The 15624-nt window shown below is 42.2% G+C and overlaps 1 protein-coding gene and 1 pseudogene across 2 annotated transcripts in view; both read left to right on the plus strand.

Annotated features, from left to right (window-relative positions):
• Positions 1–367: 367 nt before the first annotated feature.
• The window catches only part of rbbp8 (retinoblastoma binding protein 8), a 147111-nt gene continuing 131854 nt past the window's right edge, over positions 368–15624 (plus strand). The window contains exon 1 of one of the 2 annotated variants that reach the window (XM_078216441.1): positions 368–584. The gene's annotated coding sequence lies outside the window, so the exon portion shown is untranslated. Of the gene's footprint in view, positions 618–15624 lie in introns of both variants that reach the window. The other variant, XM_078216443.1, reaches the window with a different exon arrangement.
• LOC144496021 (26S proteasome non-ATPase regulatory subunit 7 pseudogene) lies at positions 4026–5027 on the plus strand (annotated as a pseudogene).

A 15624-nucleotide genomic window follows, 5' to 3' on the forward strand; every position in this document is an offset into this window, starting at 1 on the left:
AATTTTTATTTCGGGTGAAGGCATCCAGTGTCACCCGAAATGTTCCACTGAGGGGAGAACTCCCCAACTGTAACAACACCGCCATCAGCAACACCCACCAGCAGCAGCCTGCGGCCGGGGCGGGGCCAAGAAGGGGGCGGGGCAGCACCGGGGCCAGAGAAGGGGCGGGGCGGGAGGGGACAGAGTGGAGCCCCGTGTTATGGAACGAGGCCAGGGACAGAGGGCGGGGCCAGAAAAGGGGCGGGGTCCGGGAGGGCCGGGACCAGGATATGGGCCATTGCTGTGGTGGAAGGCAGGGGAGGGGCCGGGATGGGGGCGGGGCCGGGCCCCGAACTCGTCTCCACTTTTATTGGCTGAAGTATATGTCAATCAGGAGGCACCGCCTCTTACCGCGCGCCTTCATCCCGTTCCGCGCGCTTCCCGCCTCATTTTGAACTGCCTCAGACCCTGTCCTGAGCTGACCGGACTGGACAGGAACAATCCGGACTGGAGCGGTCAGAGTCCAGAGGAGCGGACTGCTGATCGGGGCTGTATGGCGGGCAGGCCCCCCGGCACATCCGCCTTATCGTGGGGGAATAAGTGAGGTGAGAGCTACAAGGGAAAACGGGAGAATGTAAGTACAGAGAGTGGGACAGGGAAGGAGGAGAGCGAAGAGAAAACAAAACAAATGAACCAGAAGAGATGGTGATTGCATCCAAAAAGGAGAATCAGTAAATAGAGCAGTGAGGGGGAAGAGGCTGGAGGAGGACAGAGCGACACACACACGGGACTGAGAGAGAACTTTCCAGATATATAAGTATTTAACCGTGACTGTGTAACTTGGGGCAGTTCAGTTCAGATTACAGTCTGACTGTAGATGCTGACCTGACTTTGGATTCAGACTAGGCCTTCACGCCTGATTTATAAATCCATATTTAATGCTGCTGCAAAGAGATTGCATTTTCCATCATCAGTGCTCAAATGTGAAATGTCAGCGCCACATTGAGGGTTGAGAGTATTGTTTTGGGATGGAGCCAGTTTGCCAGCCTTGTGTGAACGACCAAATTGCAGTACTGGTTTTGTTGTCGAGGATGAAATATAAGCAAGATGTGGGCTTAAAAGATAACATGTTTTGCCATAGGATTTTGTTTCACCAAATGAGTAAGGCAGGGAGGAGATACTCTGGCTGCTGTCAGACAACTGAGAATGCTGCTTGCCAGCAATGTTCTGATGATGTGACCGCATCCTTGTTTTTTGCTTGTTTTCTGACATCAGGTTGAATTAGAAAACTTTAGTGTGATTAATATGGTGTTTTGCTACCTCATATTTGCCATCCTGCCTTAATTAAACATGTACAGGAGGAGATTTACAAGGATGTTGCCTGGATTGGGGGGCATGCCTTATGAGGATAGGTTGAGGGAGCTTGGTCTCTTCTCCCTGGAGAGACGAAGGATGAGAGGTGACCTGATAGAGGTTTACAAGATGTTGAGAGGTCTGGATAGGGTAGACTCTCAGAGGCTATTTCCAAGGGCTGAAATGGTTGCTACGAGAGGACACAGGTTTAAGGTGCTGGGGGGTAGGTACAGAGGAGATGTCAGGGGTAAGTTTTTCACTCAGAGGGTGGTGGGTGAGTGGAATCGGCTGACGTCGGTGGTGGTGGAGGCAAACTCGTTGGGGTCTTTTAAGAGACTTCTGGATGAGTACATGGGATTTAATGGGATTGAGGGCTATAGATAGGCCTAGAGGTAGGGATATGATCAGCGCAACTTGTGGGCCGAAGGGCCTGTTTGTGCTGTGGCTTTCTATGTTCTATGTACAGAAATTACAACGTGGAAGTAGGCCATTTGATCCAGTGGATTGGTGCTGGTTTTTACCCATCAGCAAATTGTCCTATTCATCTTTAATGGAAGAAACTCTTGTTTGTGTCAACTGTTTTTCTCCACCAATGGACTCTATGCTGCTATGTTTCCTTCCATGCATAACAACAAAACTTTTCTGCCACGTTTTTTGTGAGACACCTCAAATGTTTTTTGAAACTCTGTTTCTAATCAATCCATTTGCTAATTCAAAACTCAATTAAATTTGTCCAAAAAAGACTTTCATTCATACAAGTACTTTTCATGACGACAAAAGTGTCATTTTAGTAAGGTAGAAAATATCATGCCAATTTGCACATGACAAATGTCCACAAGCAGCATATAATGTCTATATAGTGTCCTTTTAAAAATTTTGATTGAGGGATAAACATTGGATGGGACAAAGGGGCCAACTGTTTGAAATAGTGCAATGAGATCTTTTACCTGAGCACCCAAATGGCACTTCTATCTAACATCCTATCCAAAAGACAGTACCTGTGACTGAGCAGTACTCCCTCAGTACTGCACTGGAGCATCAGCCTTGATTTCTTTTGTGCTGGAGCCCTAGAGTTCGGAACCTGCAATCATGTGATTCAAGGACGAGAGTGCTACCCACTGAGCCACAGCTGAAAACGGTCTCAAATCCATGCTGGCTGCTCTTCGCTAACCCCGTTCACTGATTTATACTTTTAATTATGAGAGTTTGAAGAATTTGTGCATAATTGAATTATATTTGCCAACTTTGCTAAATCTGGCTTCCAGTAAACATTGAAGCAAAGGGTTGTTTTTCGAAGTGTCTGGATTTATTGAGATTAGGTGTATTTCACACACTCTTTGGCTTCCAAAAACTCTGCTGCAGGAGATAGCTGCACAAACGCTCCAGTGACACTACTTTTTAAAGGACTGCACAAGGACTTTGTGTACTTTGTCTGATTTTTGAATGACTCAGGAGAGCTGCTTTCCTAAATTTATTTTGCACTCTTATAGTGGACCTCTTTTTGAATTGGCACATATTTTCATCTATATTAGCAAAAGAGAATACAAATCAAAGGAACCAAGCTTGAACTATATACTCTTCTAGTCGGACTGCCCTTTGAATTTGTAGCAGTCTTGATCCCTGAGACACAAGGTAGACTTTGAAGCATTTTGACATACGGCAGAGTAAAACCCATACCTATTATCTGTAGGTTGAGAAGATTCGGGACAGTGTTTTTGAAATAAGTTACCTCTGAAATGATCTTATTGAGCGAAACAATGTTATAAATGTATAAATAATTACTTTAACTTAAATTGTGAGAGTAGGACACATCTTGTCAAATTGGACACTGCACAACCATTGAAAATAGAGTATAGGCTCAATCTCTCCTCATAAGACAATCCCCGTTATCCCAGGAATCAGTCTGGTGAACTTTTGTTGCTCTTCCTCAATGCAAGTATATCCTTCCTTGGGTAAGGAGACCAAAACTGTGCACCAAATTCCAGGTGTGGTCATACCAAGGCTGTCTAAAATTGCAGCAAGACTTCTTTACTCCTGTACTCAAATCCTCTTGCAATGAAGGCCAACATGACATCTTACTTTTGGCATCAAGAATAAAGGGACTATGGTTAATACTAATGAGACACGTTAGAAGAAGTTTTTGTAGAAAGTATGATCCAAACTTGAAATGATCTTCAGATCAAAGTGGTACAGGCTAGAATGTCGGACAAAGGACATTTAGATGACAAGATGGGAATGAGCATTTTCAGATGGATGAGTCAAGATTATTTTATTATATTCATATTCACAGTCTGACACATGCCAATGACTAATCATGAAGTTATTTCTTCAGTTGTGAGTTTGTTGAAGGTATAGATCTATTAAATGCAAAAAGAAAGGAAGCTAACGATATTCTTTTTATAAATTATATAATGCACATTTCAGCCACAGCAAAATGGATTCAGTATTGGTGGCTAGCTTTGATAATGGATTTAATTTAATGTAATCATTTGCTCAAATAGAAAATTATGAGCTGCTCACTTGTTCAGAAGCATTTTAAACTTAAAATATTAATGTGTCCAATGCATTCCGAGGAAAAAAGATTTTACTGATTATAATGTTACATTGGTTTCAGTTTCTTCGATTGTAAAGTAATAATTGCTAGGCTTGGGGGAACAATGCTAAGAGAAACTATTGTGTTTCCCTTCCCCCCTCTTTCTCTGGCGGCCGCGGCGACTCTGAGATAATGCCGGATCCTGTGCTAGAGAAGGTGGTGGTTCACCTGCTGGTGCTGCTGAGCGTCGTGGATCATTTTAACAGAATAGGAAAAGTTGGAAATCAAAAACGAGTAGTTGGAGTGTTGCTGGGTCCCTGGCACAAGAAGATACTTGATGTTTCAAACAGTTTTGCAGTTCCATTCGATGAAGATGAGAAAGATGATTCAGTTTGGTTTCTGGATCATGATTACTTGGAAAATATGTATGGGATGTTTAAGAAAGTGAATGCCAGGGAAAGGATTGTTGGATGGTACCACACTGGACCCAAGTTGCACAAAAATGACATTGCCATCAATGAACTGATGAAACAATGCTGTCCGAATTCTGTTTTGGTCATCATTGACGTCAAGCCAAAAGATCTGGGGCTGCCGACAGAGGCTTATGTTTCAGTAGAGGAAGTTCATGACGATGGAACTCCAACCTCTAAAACGTTTGAACATGTGACGAGTGAAATAGGAGCAGAAGAAGTTGGGGTGGAGCACTTGCTACGAGATATTAAGGACACTACAGTGGGCACACTGTCACAGCGAATCACAAACCAAGTGCATGGTCTCAAAGGACTGAACTCAAAAATTTTAGAGATAAGGAATTACTTGGAGAAAGTGGCCACAGGAAAGATGCCCATCAATCATTAAATCATCTACCAGCTACAGGATGTCTTCAACCTACTGCCTGACGTTAACCTGCAGGAGTTTGTGAAAGCCTTTTACCTGAAGACGAATGATCAGATGTTAGTGGGGTATCTTGCATCACTTATTCGATCAGAAGTTGCTCTACACAACTTAATAATAACATTGCCAACAGAGATGCGGAAAAGAAAAAGAGGAGGGAAAGAAGGAGAAGAAAGATGACAAAGAAAAATCTGAATCTAAGAAGGAAGAGAAGAAAGACAAAATAAATCGTGTAGTGCTTTTCAAAAAAAATAGAACTTCAACTTGAACACTCGGTATCGAGTGGGATTGTTAATACTTCGGCTTTCTCTAATAAAAGGGCTAAAATTTACAACCATTGTGTTTGCATGGGACAGTTTTCTGTATCTGTACAATGTACATGTTCAATCTTGAAACATCATAAATATTGCTTTCCTAAAAAAAGGAGAAACAATTTTATGCTGTGCAATGATGCCCATGCTCAATACTGTTTGAAAGCAGTGAGCTGGGTGCATGATTGTTTCATGTTTCATTGTATCATTTCAGATTTATTAAATTGTGACATTGACACACTTCTGCTTCATGTTATAAAATAACCATTAGCTATGTATCTCTTGTATGAATTTCAGTGAGGCTAGAGCTTGGAAATGTTAAGATTGTAGCCATTTCCTTTGCCCTTTTGGTATTTGGAGATTGTAGGAAAAGGCTTAATTCTGTCTGGAGGTATGTCATATATTTTATTGATGGGTAAATTTATACAAGTCTCTGACATTTGCTGGTATGTGTTTAGTGTAGATGTATAAAAGTCTATTTGGACAATTGGAAATGGAATTTCTAATTTTGAGATTTGTGATGAATCCATCAGCAGCTCCCCCAGGCAGAGAGGAGAATTGCTGTTTCAACTTGGCATCACTCAGTTGATGTAAATAATGTAGGTTTACTAGGCTGTTCAGAGTATTTTAAAGGCATGTTCCTGTGGTGAAGGATTTGTTTTTTATTATGTGATACAAGAAACTGTTTGGACCAAGTAAATTCACTGGAACATTTTTGCCTTGTATTTAGTTCACTGATTTCAAGTGTGCACTTATCATTACAGTTTGTGGAGGACCAGGTTTCTGACAAATAAACTGTGTTAGAACTCTTTATTCAAATAATCTTATTCATAAAACAGTTTAAATTATGGAAGGTTAAGTCCTGCATTGCTCTTCTTTGAAATTTGTAGTTGTCAGTGTGTTGTTTATCAGGGGTCAGTTATGCAGGTGGGGATCTCTCACTCTTCCTACACTAATGGTTTGAAGGTAGACTTGTACCTCCGTGGCACACTATTCAATTCACTTCATAGGGTTACTTTTTGAAACACAAAGACTGTTTTTATAAACATGCCAATCATGCTGAATGCGAATAAAATGTAGGAAGAAATGCTTTAATTAGAATAAAAGCAAATTACTGAGGATGCTGGTAATCTGAAATAGGTACAGAAAATGCTGGAAAAACTCAGACCTGGTAGCATCTATGGAGTAAGAAACAGTTAACGTTTCAAGTTCGTATGATGCTTCTTCATATTGAAGCAAAATAGAAATGTGATGGATTTTATACTGCAGAAGAGTAGGTGGTGCAGATGGAGCAGAATAAATGACAGCTGCTTTGAATTGTTCCCCGTTTGAGGTCAGGGAGTGGTGCTGGGGTGGGGGAGGTAGTTCAGCGGTATAGAAATAGCTGGTAGAAGATCATAGTAAAAACTTGGTCACGATTGAAGACTTGTTTCAGAACTATTGCAAGAGGTTAGTGGTATAGAAGTAAATTCAACTTCCATCAAAATTGAATCGTGTTTGGGATGGATTGTTAAATAAAATTTGATTCTTGTTAATTGTGGCGTGGAGGAAGGTGATCTAAGCCTGACAGTTGGAATGGGTTTTCCAAAAACATTGAGTTTCAAAAAGCTAAGATCTTTTAGAAGTTAATTTGGAAATTTGTTTTGAGCATTTTGGGCATTTAAAAGAAAGCATTGCTGGCCAATAGAGGGTGCTCTGCAGCCAGTTGTTGAGTTGGGTTGAGGGACTAGAACTAGGGTTGTGGAAGATTAAGAAGAAAAATAAAGAACCTGTACAGATGGCCTGTCCTACTGTGTCTCAGATTACATTGAGTTAGTCATTTCTTGAAATGCTGCAATTTATTGTTCAGACACTGTTTACACAGGAGTATGTAGGATATAATGCACAGAAGCAGCAACTTGGCCCACCTAGTCCATACTGGTGTTTATGTTCCACTTGAGCCTTTCACGTTTTCTTCTCTAAATCTACCATTGTAAACATCTATTCCTTTCTCCCTCATATATGAAAGTCCAGTTTTCCCTTAATACATCTATGCTATTTGCTTAAATCATTTCCTGTGTTAGTGAGTTCCACGTTCTTACCACTCTTGGGGTAAAAATGTTTCCTCTGAATTATCTATTGGATTTCTTGGTAGCTTTTTATATTGATGGCTTCTAGTTATGCTGTTCCACAAGAACAAACATTCCCTCTCTGCGTTCTGTCAAACATTTCATAATGTTAATGATCTCTATTAGTTTCCACTTCTGTTTTTTTCCCAGGAGAAAAGGGACCCAGCCTGATGATCCTTTCCTGACGTGTATACCTATGCATTTCAGGCATAATTCTTGTAAATCTTCTCTGTATCCTCTCCAGTGCCTCTACATCCTTTTTGTAGTATTGCCATCATAACTGCATGCAATATTTCAGTGTGGTCTAACAAGGTTCGATACAGGTTTAGCATAACTTTTACTACTTTCAGTTATATCGTCAGGAAATATAACCTGGTGCTTGATCTTATCTTTTGACCTTGCTAGTCAGTGACACAACCTTTAGTGATTGATGTATTTGTACCCCGAGATTCGCTTGTTTCTCTGTACCACTGAGGCATGCAGCTTTCAAGTAAACATGACCTCCTATTTTTGTTACCAAATGAAGTACCTCATGTTTACTCTGTTGAACTTGTGTTCTCTCCCAAAGGATACCCACATACCTCTGTTTAGAAAATAAAAATGCTAAATTTTTTTTAGAAACTGCATTTGGTTGGATTCCTGGTTTGGAAATATGAGGATCATGAATGTCCTAAGTTGCAGTACTCGGAAGTCTTTATGGGTATTTTATTGTTGCATCTTGACCATGGGAATGTATAATCGGGAGATCAGTACTTCGTATGATGGATATCTTTTTATCAAATGCTGAACATTCTGACCATTGTGAAATGAATCTATTGTGTTAATGTTGTTTAACATTTAGGATCTTCTTTTCACCTCACTCCTACATGGATTGTCATCAGTGGTAGAGTTGGTGGAGTGGGAATTGAAGATAGAAAAACCATGATTTTGTGCTCCCCACCCCATCCAAACTATGCATGGCACACTCCTTATTAACCTCTGTTTCTTCCAAGTGATGTTCAGCATGGAGGAGTACAACCTCATCAGTTGGTGGAGGGCAATAGGTAATCAGTAGGAAGTTTCCTTGCCCATGGTTGACTTGATGCAATGAAACTTCATGGGGGGGCGGTGTCAGGAGCCAATGTTGAGGACTCTTCAGATAAGCTCTCCTCTGACTGTATACAACTGTGCTGCCACCTCTGGTGGTTCTGTCCTGTGAGTGGGATAGACGATACCCAGTAATGGTGATGTACAGGTCGTTGGCTTTAAGATGTGATTCTGTGAATATGACTATGTCAGGCTGTTGACTAATCTTTTGGACAGCTCTCCCAACTTTGGCACAAGCCCCAAGAAGTTTGTAAGAAGGACTTTGAAGAATTGGGTGTGCTCTTGTTGCTTCTGGTGCTAAGTTGATGCCAGGCGATCCAGTTGGTTTTGTTATTTATTTCTGATTTTTCTGTAGCACTTTGGTACAGCTGAGTGGCTTGTTAGGCTTAGGCTTTTTCAGAGATAGTTGAGTCAGCCACACTGCTATGGGTCTGGAATCATTCAGGCTGTGTATTCACATTTGCTTGTTCCTCGTGTTCACAACTTTTGAGCCAAAACCTTAAATTAGAACACCAAACCTACTAATATTCATATCTTGAGGTATGCAAATTAATAGGAACTCTGTGACCATCAAGATTTCTGCTCTCGAAGAAAATTAAATACAATATTCTTCGGTGGTTGGTAAATTGATGGAAAAGGTCCTTAGGGATGGGATTTACGACCATTTAGAAAGATGCGGATTAATCCGGGATAGTCAGCACGGATTCGTGAAGGGAAAGTCGTGCCTCACAAATTTGATTGAATTTTTTGAGGAGGTAACTAAGTGTGTTGATGAAGGTAGGGCAGTTGATGTCATATACATGGATTTTAGTAAGGCGTTTGATAAGGTCCTCCATGGTCGGCTTATGATGAAAGTAAGGAGGTGTGGGATAGAGGGAAAGTTGGCCGATTGGATAGGTAACTGGCTGTCTGATCGAAGACAGAGGGTGGTGATGGATGGAAAGTTTTCGGACTGGAGGCAGGTTGCTAGCGGAGTGCCACAGGGATCAGTGCTTGGTCCTCTGCTCTTTGTGATTTTTATTAATGACTTAGAGGAGGGGGCTGAAGGGTGGATCAGTAAATTTGCTGATGACACCAAGATTGGTGGAGTAGTGGATGAGGTGGAGGGCTGGTGTAGGCTGCAAAGAGACATAGATAGGATGCAAAGCTGGGCTGAAAAATGGCAAATGGAGTTTAACCCTGATAAATGTGAGGTGATTCATTTTGGTAGGACTAATTTAAATGTGGATTACAGGGTCAAAGGTAGGGTTCTGAAGACTGTGGAGGAACAGAGAGATCTTGGGGTCCATATCCACAGATCTCTGAAGGTTGCCACTCAAGTGGATAGAGCTGTGAAGAAGGCCTATGGTGTGTTAGCTTTTATTAACAGGGGGCTGGAGTTTAAGAGCCGTGGGGTTATACTGCAACTGTACAGCACCTTGGTGAGACCACATTTAGAATATTGTGTGCAGTTCTGGTCACCTCACTAAAGGAAGGATGTGGAAGCGCTGGAAAGAGTGCAGAGGAGATTTACCAGGATGCTGCCTGTTTGGAGGGTAGGTCTTATGAGGAAAGGTTGAGGGAGCTAGGGCTGTTCTCTCTGGAGCGGAGGAGGCTGAGGGGAGACTTAATAAAGGTTTATAAAATGATGAGGGGGATAGATAGAGTGAACGTTCAAAGACTATTTCCTCGGGTGGATGGAGCTATTACAAGGGGGCATAACTATAAGGTTCATGGTGGGAGATATAGGAAGGATATCAGAGGTAGGTTCTTTACGCAGAGAGTGGTTGGGGTGTGGAATGGACTGCCTGCAGTGATAGTGGAGTCAGACGCTTTAGGAACATTTAAGCGGTTATTGGATAGACACATGGAGCACACCAGGATGATAGGGAGTGGGATAGCTTGACCTTGGTTTGAGATAAAGCTCGGCACAACATCGTGGGCCGAAGGGCTTGTTCTGTGCTGTACTATTCTATGTTCTATGTTCTTAATATCATATTATTATAAATATCCAGTTTGTAAGATTGTGTTTTTGAGATTGCCTCTTTAATCTAGGGTAAAATGGAGGAATGAAGGTGATCATGTAACCTGTCCTAAATCCTGCCTGACAACAAGCTTGGGTAGATTGGTTGTAAATAGGGGCCCGGGTTGTTTTACTGGGACAAAGATGCAAGATATTTACAGCTATAGACAATGGCAAGTGCATCTATGCTGACTCTGGATAGACTATTAGTCTCCAAGGGCTGAATGATATGGCCGTATGCTGGGTGTGGTTTTGATGAGGGTCTCACAAAATATGTCGGATGGCGAGCTCACCACCTTTCCGACCAATTCCCTGTAATATTGGGAGGGTTGGTAAGGTGCCCATGAGCCTGTTTATCTTTGGGCCTATTGAGGCCCTCAAGTGGCTAATTATTTCCCACTTAAGTCCCTCAATCTGCCTCTGCTGCCATTCTGCACTGGACAGATGGGCAAGGGTGGAAAGTGAGTTTTTTCACCCAAGTTGATGAAAAGGCAGAAAGGAAGGGGGTACATTGTTTGACAGGGTATCTGATGCAAATTGGGTTAAGCCCCCCTCAGATCATATCCTCCTGTGTGTTTCAAACTAACTGTCTGGCCTGGTTCTATGGTTATCCGACCTTGAGGTTGAAAGGGGACTGCTGATAGAGCCCATTCTCCCCCCACTCCGCCCTTCCCATTTATTTTTGGGCTTCCCCCATAGGCTGGAACTCCGGCCAGCCTGAAAATTGAGGCTGGGCAGAGAACGAGCCTTAGCAAGCAATAATTGGCCACTTATGGATCTCAATTGGGGCAAGGGTGGGAGGTCCAGCCACTGTCCCAGTGTAAAATTGCAGATAGTTGGGAAGCCCATTGAGGAATTTTACACTTGCCCCCACCTATGAATCCGCTGGCGGAGGAGTGTAAGATTCTGCCCTTTTTTTAAAATCCTCTTTGGTCAACAATTGAGGAAAAAGCATGTTTTATAAGTTAGAAATTGCATCAATAAAAATGTCCTGTGATAAAAATATTTTAGAATCGGTGTTTTACTTGAAGATACAATTTTTAATCTTTGTTAATGTCTGCTTTCCCTTAGTTTCAGGTATGCCATAATCAAATATGTTTAGCTTTGTTCTATTTTAAATTGTATGATTGCTTCAAGTCAGGCTTAAACTTGCAAAGCATGAAGCCAGTTTTGGTTTTCCTCCCCTCCATAATTCTGATTTTTATTTTTAAAGCCTTTCCTTTTGTAGAACACAATTATTTCAGTCTTACAAGGAACATTGGTGTCTCTATCTAAGTGCAGCACGGGTTATTTACAGTCAATGTGGGACAGCTTCCGTGTGGATGCAGTCCAGCTTTCTGCAGATGAGGCAAGTTTTCAAACTAAATTGAAAGTCCAAGTTTTGCATGGACGTTTTATACTGACGGAAATGTTATAGTTGAATACAAAATGGTTTTAATCCCGAACTACTTGTTTCCAATTGCTTTATTTGGAATTTGCTGTGTTTGGGAAGGGGAAATGACAATGCATGTTTTTTAAAATATTACTTTCTGCAAACATATCATACAGCAAAATTAATCAACCAGCAGGATGTCAGCATTATTCAAGGTGAGTCCCTCCCTCTTATCTTCGTGCCTCCCTCAATCTGTTGCTACAAACTATTTCTGTCCTTTTTTAATGAGTATGTCTCCTCTTGTCCAAGCCCACTGCATTTATTACCAGAAATAGTCACATTCATGGTGAGCTGGAGCCAGGTTTTGTTTGCAGATTTGAAAAAAAAATTAAAAGTCCTGGATTCTCTCAGCGCCATTGGAGGGGATTAAAACTACCCTCCCAACCACCCACTCCATGGTTTCTGATAAACTTTCAGGCTGTTGCATTTGGTGTATTAGATTTGGTATATTTGCAGTGAACGTTTTGAAACATGTATTTCATTTCAATCCTATTTAATATTTCTCTCTAGGATTCCTTGTGCCTGTCTTACAATGCTCAAGCTTTCATTCAGCTAAATTTCAGAAGTCAAAAGCTAGACACAACCAACTTCCACTTGACAAGTATTATTACTCCGTTGAAATGCTAGAATTTCCAAATTTGATCTCCTGTTTTTGAACAGAATTTCACTGCTTTTCACATTTATGGGCTTGCAATAACACACCTGCAGTTGTAATGGTCAGACCTTTTGTGTAATTAGCATATACATATTGTGCATGTGGATTAGCATTTTGAATTACAGATTTATTTTCAGTTAAAATGTGTGTTTCAAGAAAACATAATGCAAAATTACTGGTCTATAAAAAGGTTGGGAGTGCAAGTACATGGGAGTCCTTTAAGGATGATGGATAAAATGGATCAAGTATATGAATGCACTAAGTGTGGTAAGTAACCAAAAGAGAAAATGCTGGAAAATCTCAGCAGGTCTGGCAGCATCTGTAAGCCATGATGTGGAGATGCCGGCGTTGGACTGGGGTAAACACAGTAAGAAGTCTCACAGCACCAGGTTAAAGTCCAACATGTTTATTTCGTAGCACAAGCCACTAGCTTTCGGAGCGTTGCACCTTCATCAGGTAAATGCACTTACCTGATGAAGGAGCAGCGCTCCAAAAACTAGTGGCTTGTGCTACCAAATAAACCTGTTGGACGTTAACCTGGTGTTGTGAGACTTCTTACAGCATCTGTAAGGACAGAAAAGAGCTGATGTTTCCAGTCCAGATGACCTTTTGTCAAAGCTAAAAGGCATAGAAAGTGGGAGATAATTATACTACAAGGTGAGGAAATGAAAGATGAGTCATAGCCACAGAAACCAGGGGAAAAGACTGCTAATGACTATCCACAGAGAAAATAAAGGGTGTGAATGGCCAAACAGCAGAGAAGCTAAAATGAGAGGGTAAGCTGTAACAGATGAAGATGATGGTGGGGGAATGGATGGGGCAGAGGTAAAATAAAGAGTGGGGGTTGGGGGGGGGGGGGGGGGAAGAAAAATGAAGAAAGACAATAAAGAAATAAAAGGTAGAGAACAGTAAAAAATTAAATAAAATAGAATGAAAACAAAGGAATCGAGGTGGGGTAGAGCAAATCATCTTAACTTGTTGAATTCGATGTTGAGAGCAGAAGGCTGTAAAGTGCCTAGCTGGAAGATGAGATGCTGTTCCTCCAGTTTGCGTTGAGCTTCACTGGAACATTGCGGCAAGCCAAGGACAGACATGTGGGCATGGGAGTAGGATCGTGTGTTAAAATGGCAATCAACCGGAAGGTCAGGGACCTCACTGCACAAAGACCGAAAGTGCTCAGCAAAGCAATCACCCAGTCTACGCTTGGTTTCTCCGATATAGAGGAGACCACATTGGGAGCAGCGAATGCAATAGACCAAATTGAAAGAGGTGCAAGTGAAACGCTGCTTAACCTGGAATGAGTGTTTTGGACCTTGGATGGTGAGCATGGAAGAGGTAAAGGGACGGGTGTTACACCTTCTGTGATTGCATGGGAAGGTGCCATGAGTGACGGGAGAGGTGTTGGGTATAGTGGAGGAGTGGACTAGTTTATCCCGGAGGGAACGGTCTCTGCGAAATGCTGACTGAGTGAAGAGAAGATGTGCTTGGTGGTGGCATCATGCTGGAGTTGGTGAAAATGGCGGAGGATTATGCTTTGCATGCGGAGGCTGGTGGGGTGAAATGTGAGAACAAGGGGGATTCTATCCTTGTTCTTGGAGGAAGGAGAGGGGTGAGGGTTGTGGCACGGGAGATGGACTGCACGCTGTTGAGGCACGCTGCCCTGTCGACAACTGTAGATGGGAATCCACAGTTGAGGAAAAAGGAGCACACATTGGAAGCATCACTTTGGAAAGTGACATCATCGGAACAAATGCGATGGAACTGAGAGAAAGGGATGGAGTCCTTACAGGATGTAGGGTGTGAAGAGCTGTCGTCCAGATAGCTGTGGGAGTCAATGGGCTTGTAATGGATATTGGTAGATAGTGTATTGCTGGAAATGGAGACAGAAAGGTCAAGGAAAGGAAGTGTCTGAGGTGGACCAGGTGAAGGGGATGGAGGGGTGGAAACTGGAAGCGAAGTTGATGAATTTTTCGAGGTCTGGATGAGAGCATGAAGTGGCACCAAAATAGTCATCGATGTACCGGTAAAGGAGTTGTGGGATGGGACCTTGGTAGGCCTGGAACAAGGAATGTTCCACATACCCCATAAAAAGACAAGCTTAGAATGGGTGATCGCTTTGCTGAGCGCCTTCGGTCTGTGCACAGTCAGGACCCTGACCTTCCGGTTGCTTGCCATTTTAACACACGATCCTGCTCCCATGCCCACATGTCTGTCCTTGGCTTGCTGCAATGTTCCAGTGAAACTCAACGCAAACTGGAGGAACAACATCTCATCTCCGGCTAGGCACTTTACAGCCTCCCGGTCTCAACATCAAATTCAACAACTTCAGATGATTTGCTCTACCCCACCTCGACCCCTTTGTTTTCATTCTATTTTATTTATTTTTTTACTGTTCTCTACCTTTTTATTTCTTTTATTGGCTTTCTTCATTTTTCTTCCCCCCCACTTTATCCCACTTCTCTTACCTTTTATCCCCTTTATCTCTGTCCCATCCATTCTCTCTCTCTCTCTTCCCCCCCCAAACACACACACACACGCACACACACACACACACACCACCCCCCCCCCCCCCCCCCCAACACACACACACCAACATCTTCATCTGTCACATCTTACCCTCTCATTTTAGCTTTCTGCTGTTTGGCCATTCATAACCTTTATTCTCTCTGGACAGCCATTAGCAGTATTTTCCCCTGGTTTCTGTGGCTATGACTCATCTTTCATTCTCTCACCCTGTAGTATAAATATCTCCCAATTTCTATGCCTTTTAGCTTTGACAAAGGGTCATCTGGACTCAACGTCAGCTCTTTTCTCTCCCAACAGATGCTGCCAGACCTGCTGAGATTTTCCAGCATTTCCTCTTTTGGTATCAGATTCCAGCATCTGGAGTAATTTGCTTTTATCAAGTGTGATAAGTAAGATTGGTGAGCTGCATGAGCAAATAGCCACTTGGAAATAGAATTTTGTGACAATGATGGAGACTTGGTTCAAGAAAGGACTGGGTACAAAATATTCCTGGATACAAGGTATTGAGGAAAGATAGAGAAGCAAAGAAAGAAGGAAGAGTAGCTTCCTTAAGTAGAAATTCCAGTGCCAGAGAGAGAGGATGTCTTGGAGAGAAGAAGGGCAGAATGTATTTGGTTAGAGCTCAAACAAGTAGAGATTGCTGAGTGCATTCTATAGGTCAGCAACTTGTGGGAAAGATATAGAGGAGCAAACTTACAAGGAAATTAGACAGGTGCAGGAATTACACTCTAGTTTTAATAGGACT

The sequence above is a fragment of the Mustelus asterias genome, chromosome 7 (genome assembly GCF_964213995.1).
Source record: "Mustelus asterias chromosome 7, sMusAst1.hap1.1, whole genome shotgun sequence".
Taxonomy (NCBI): Eukaryota; Metazoa; Chordata; class Chondrichthyes; order Carcharhiniformes; family Triakidae; genus Mustelus; species Mustelus asterias.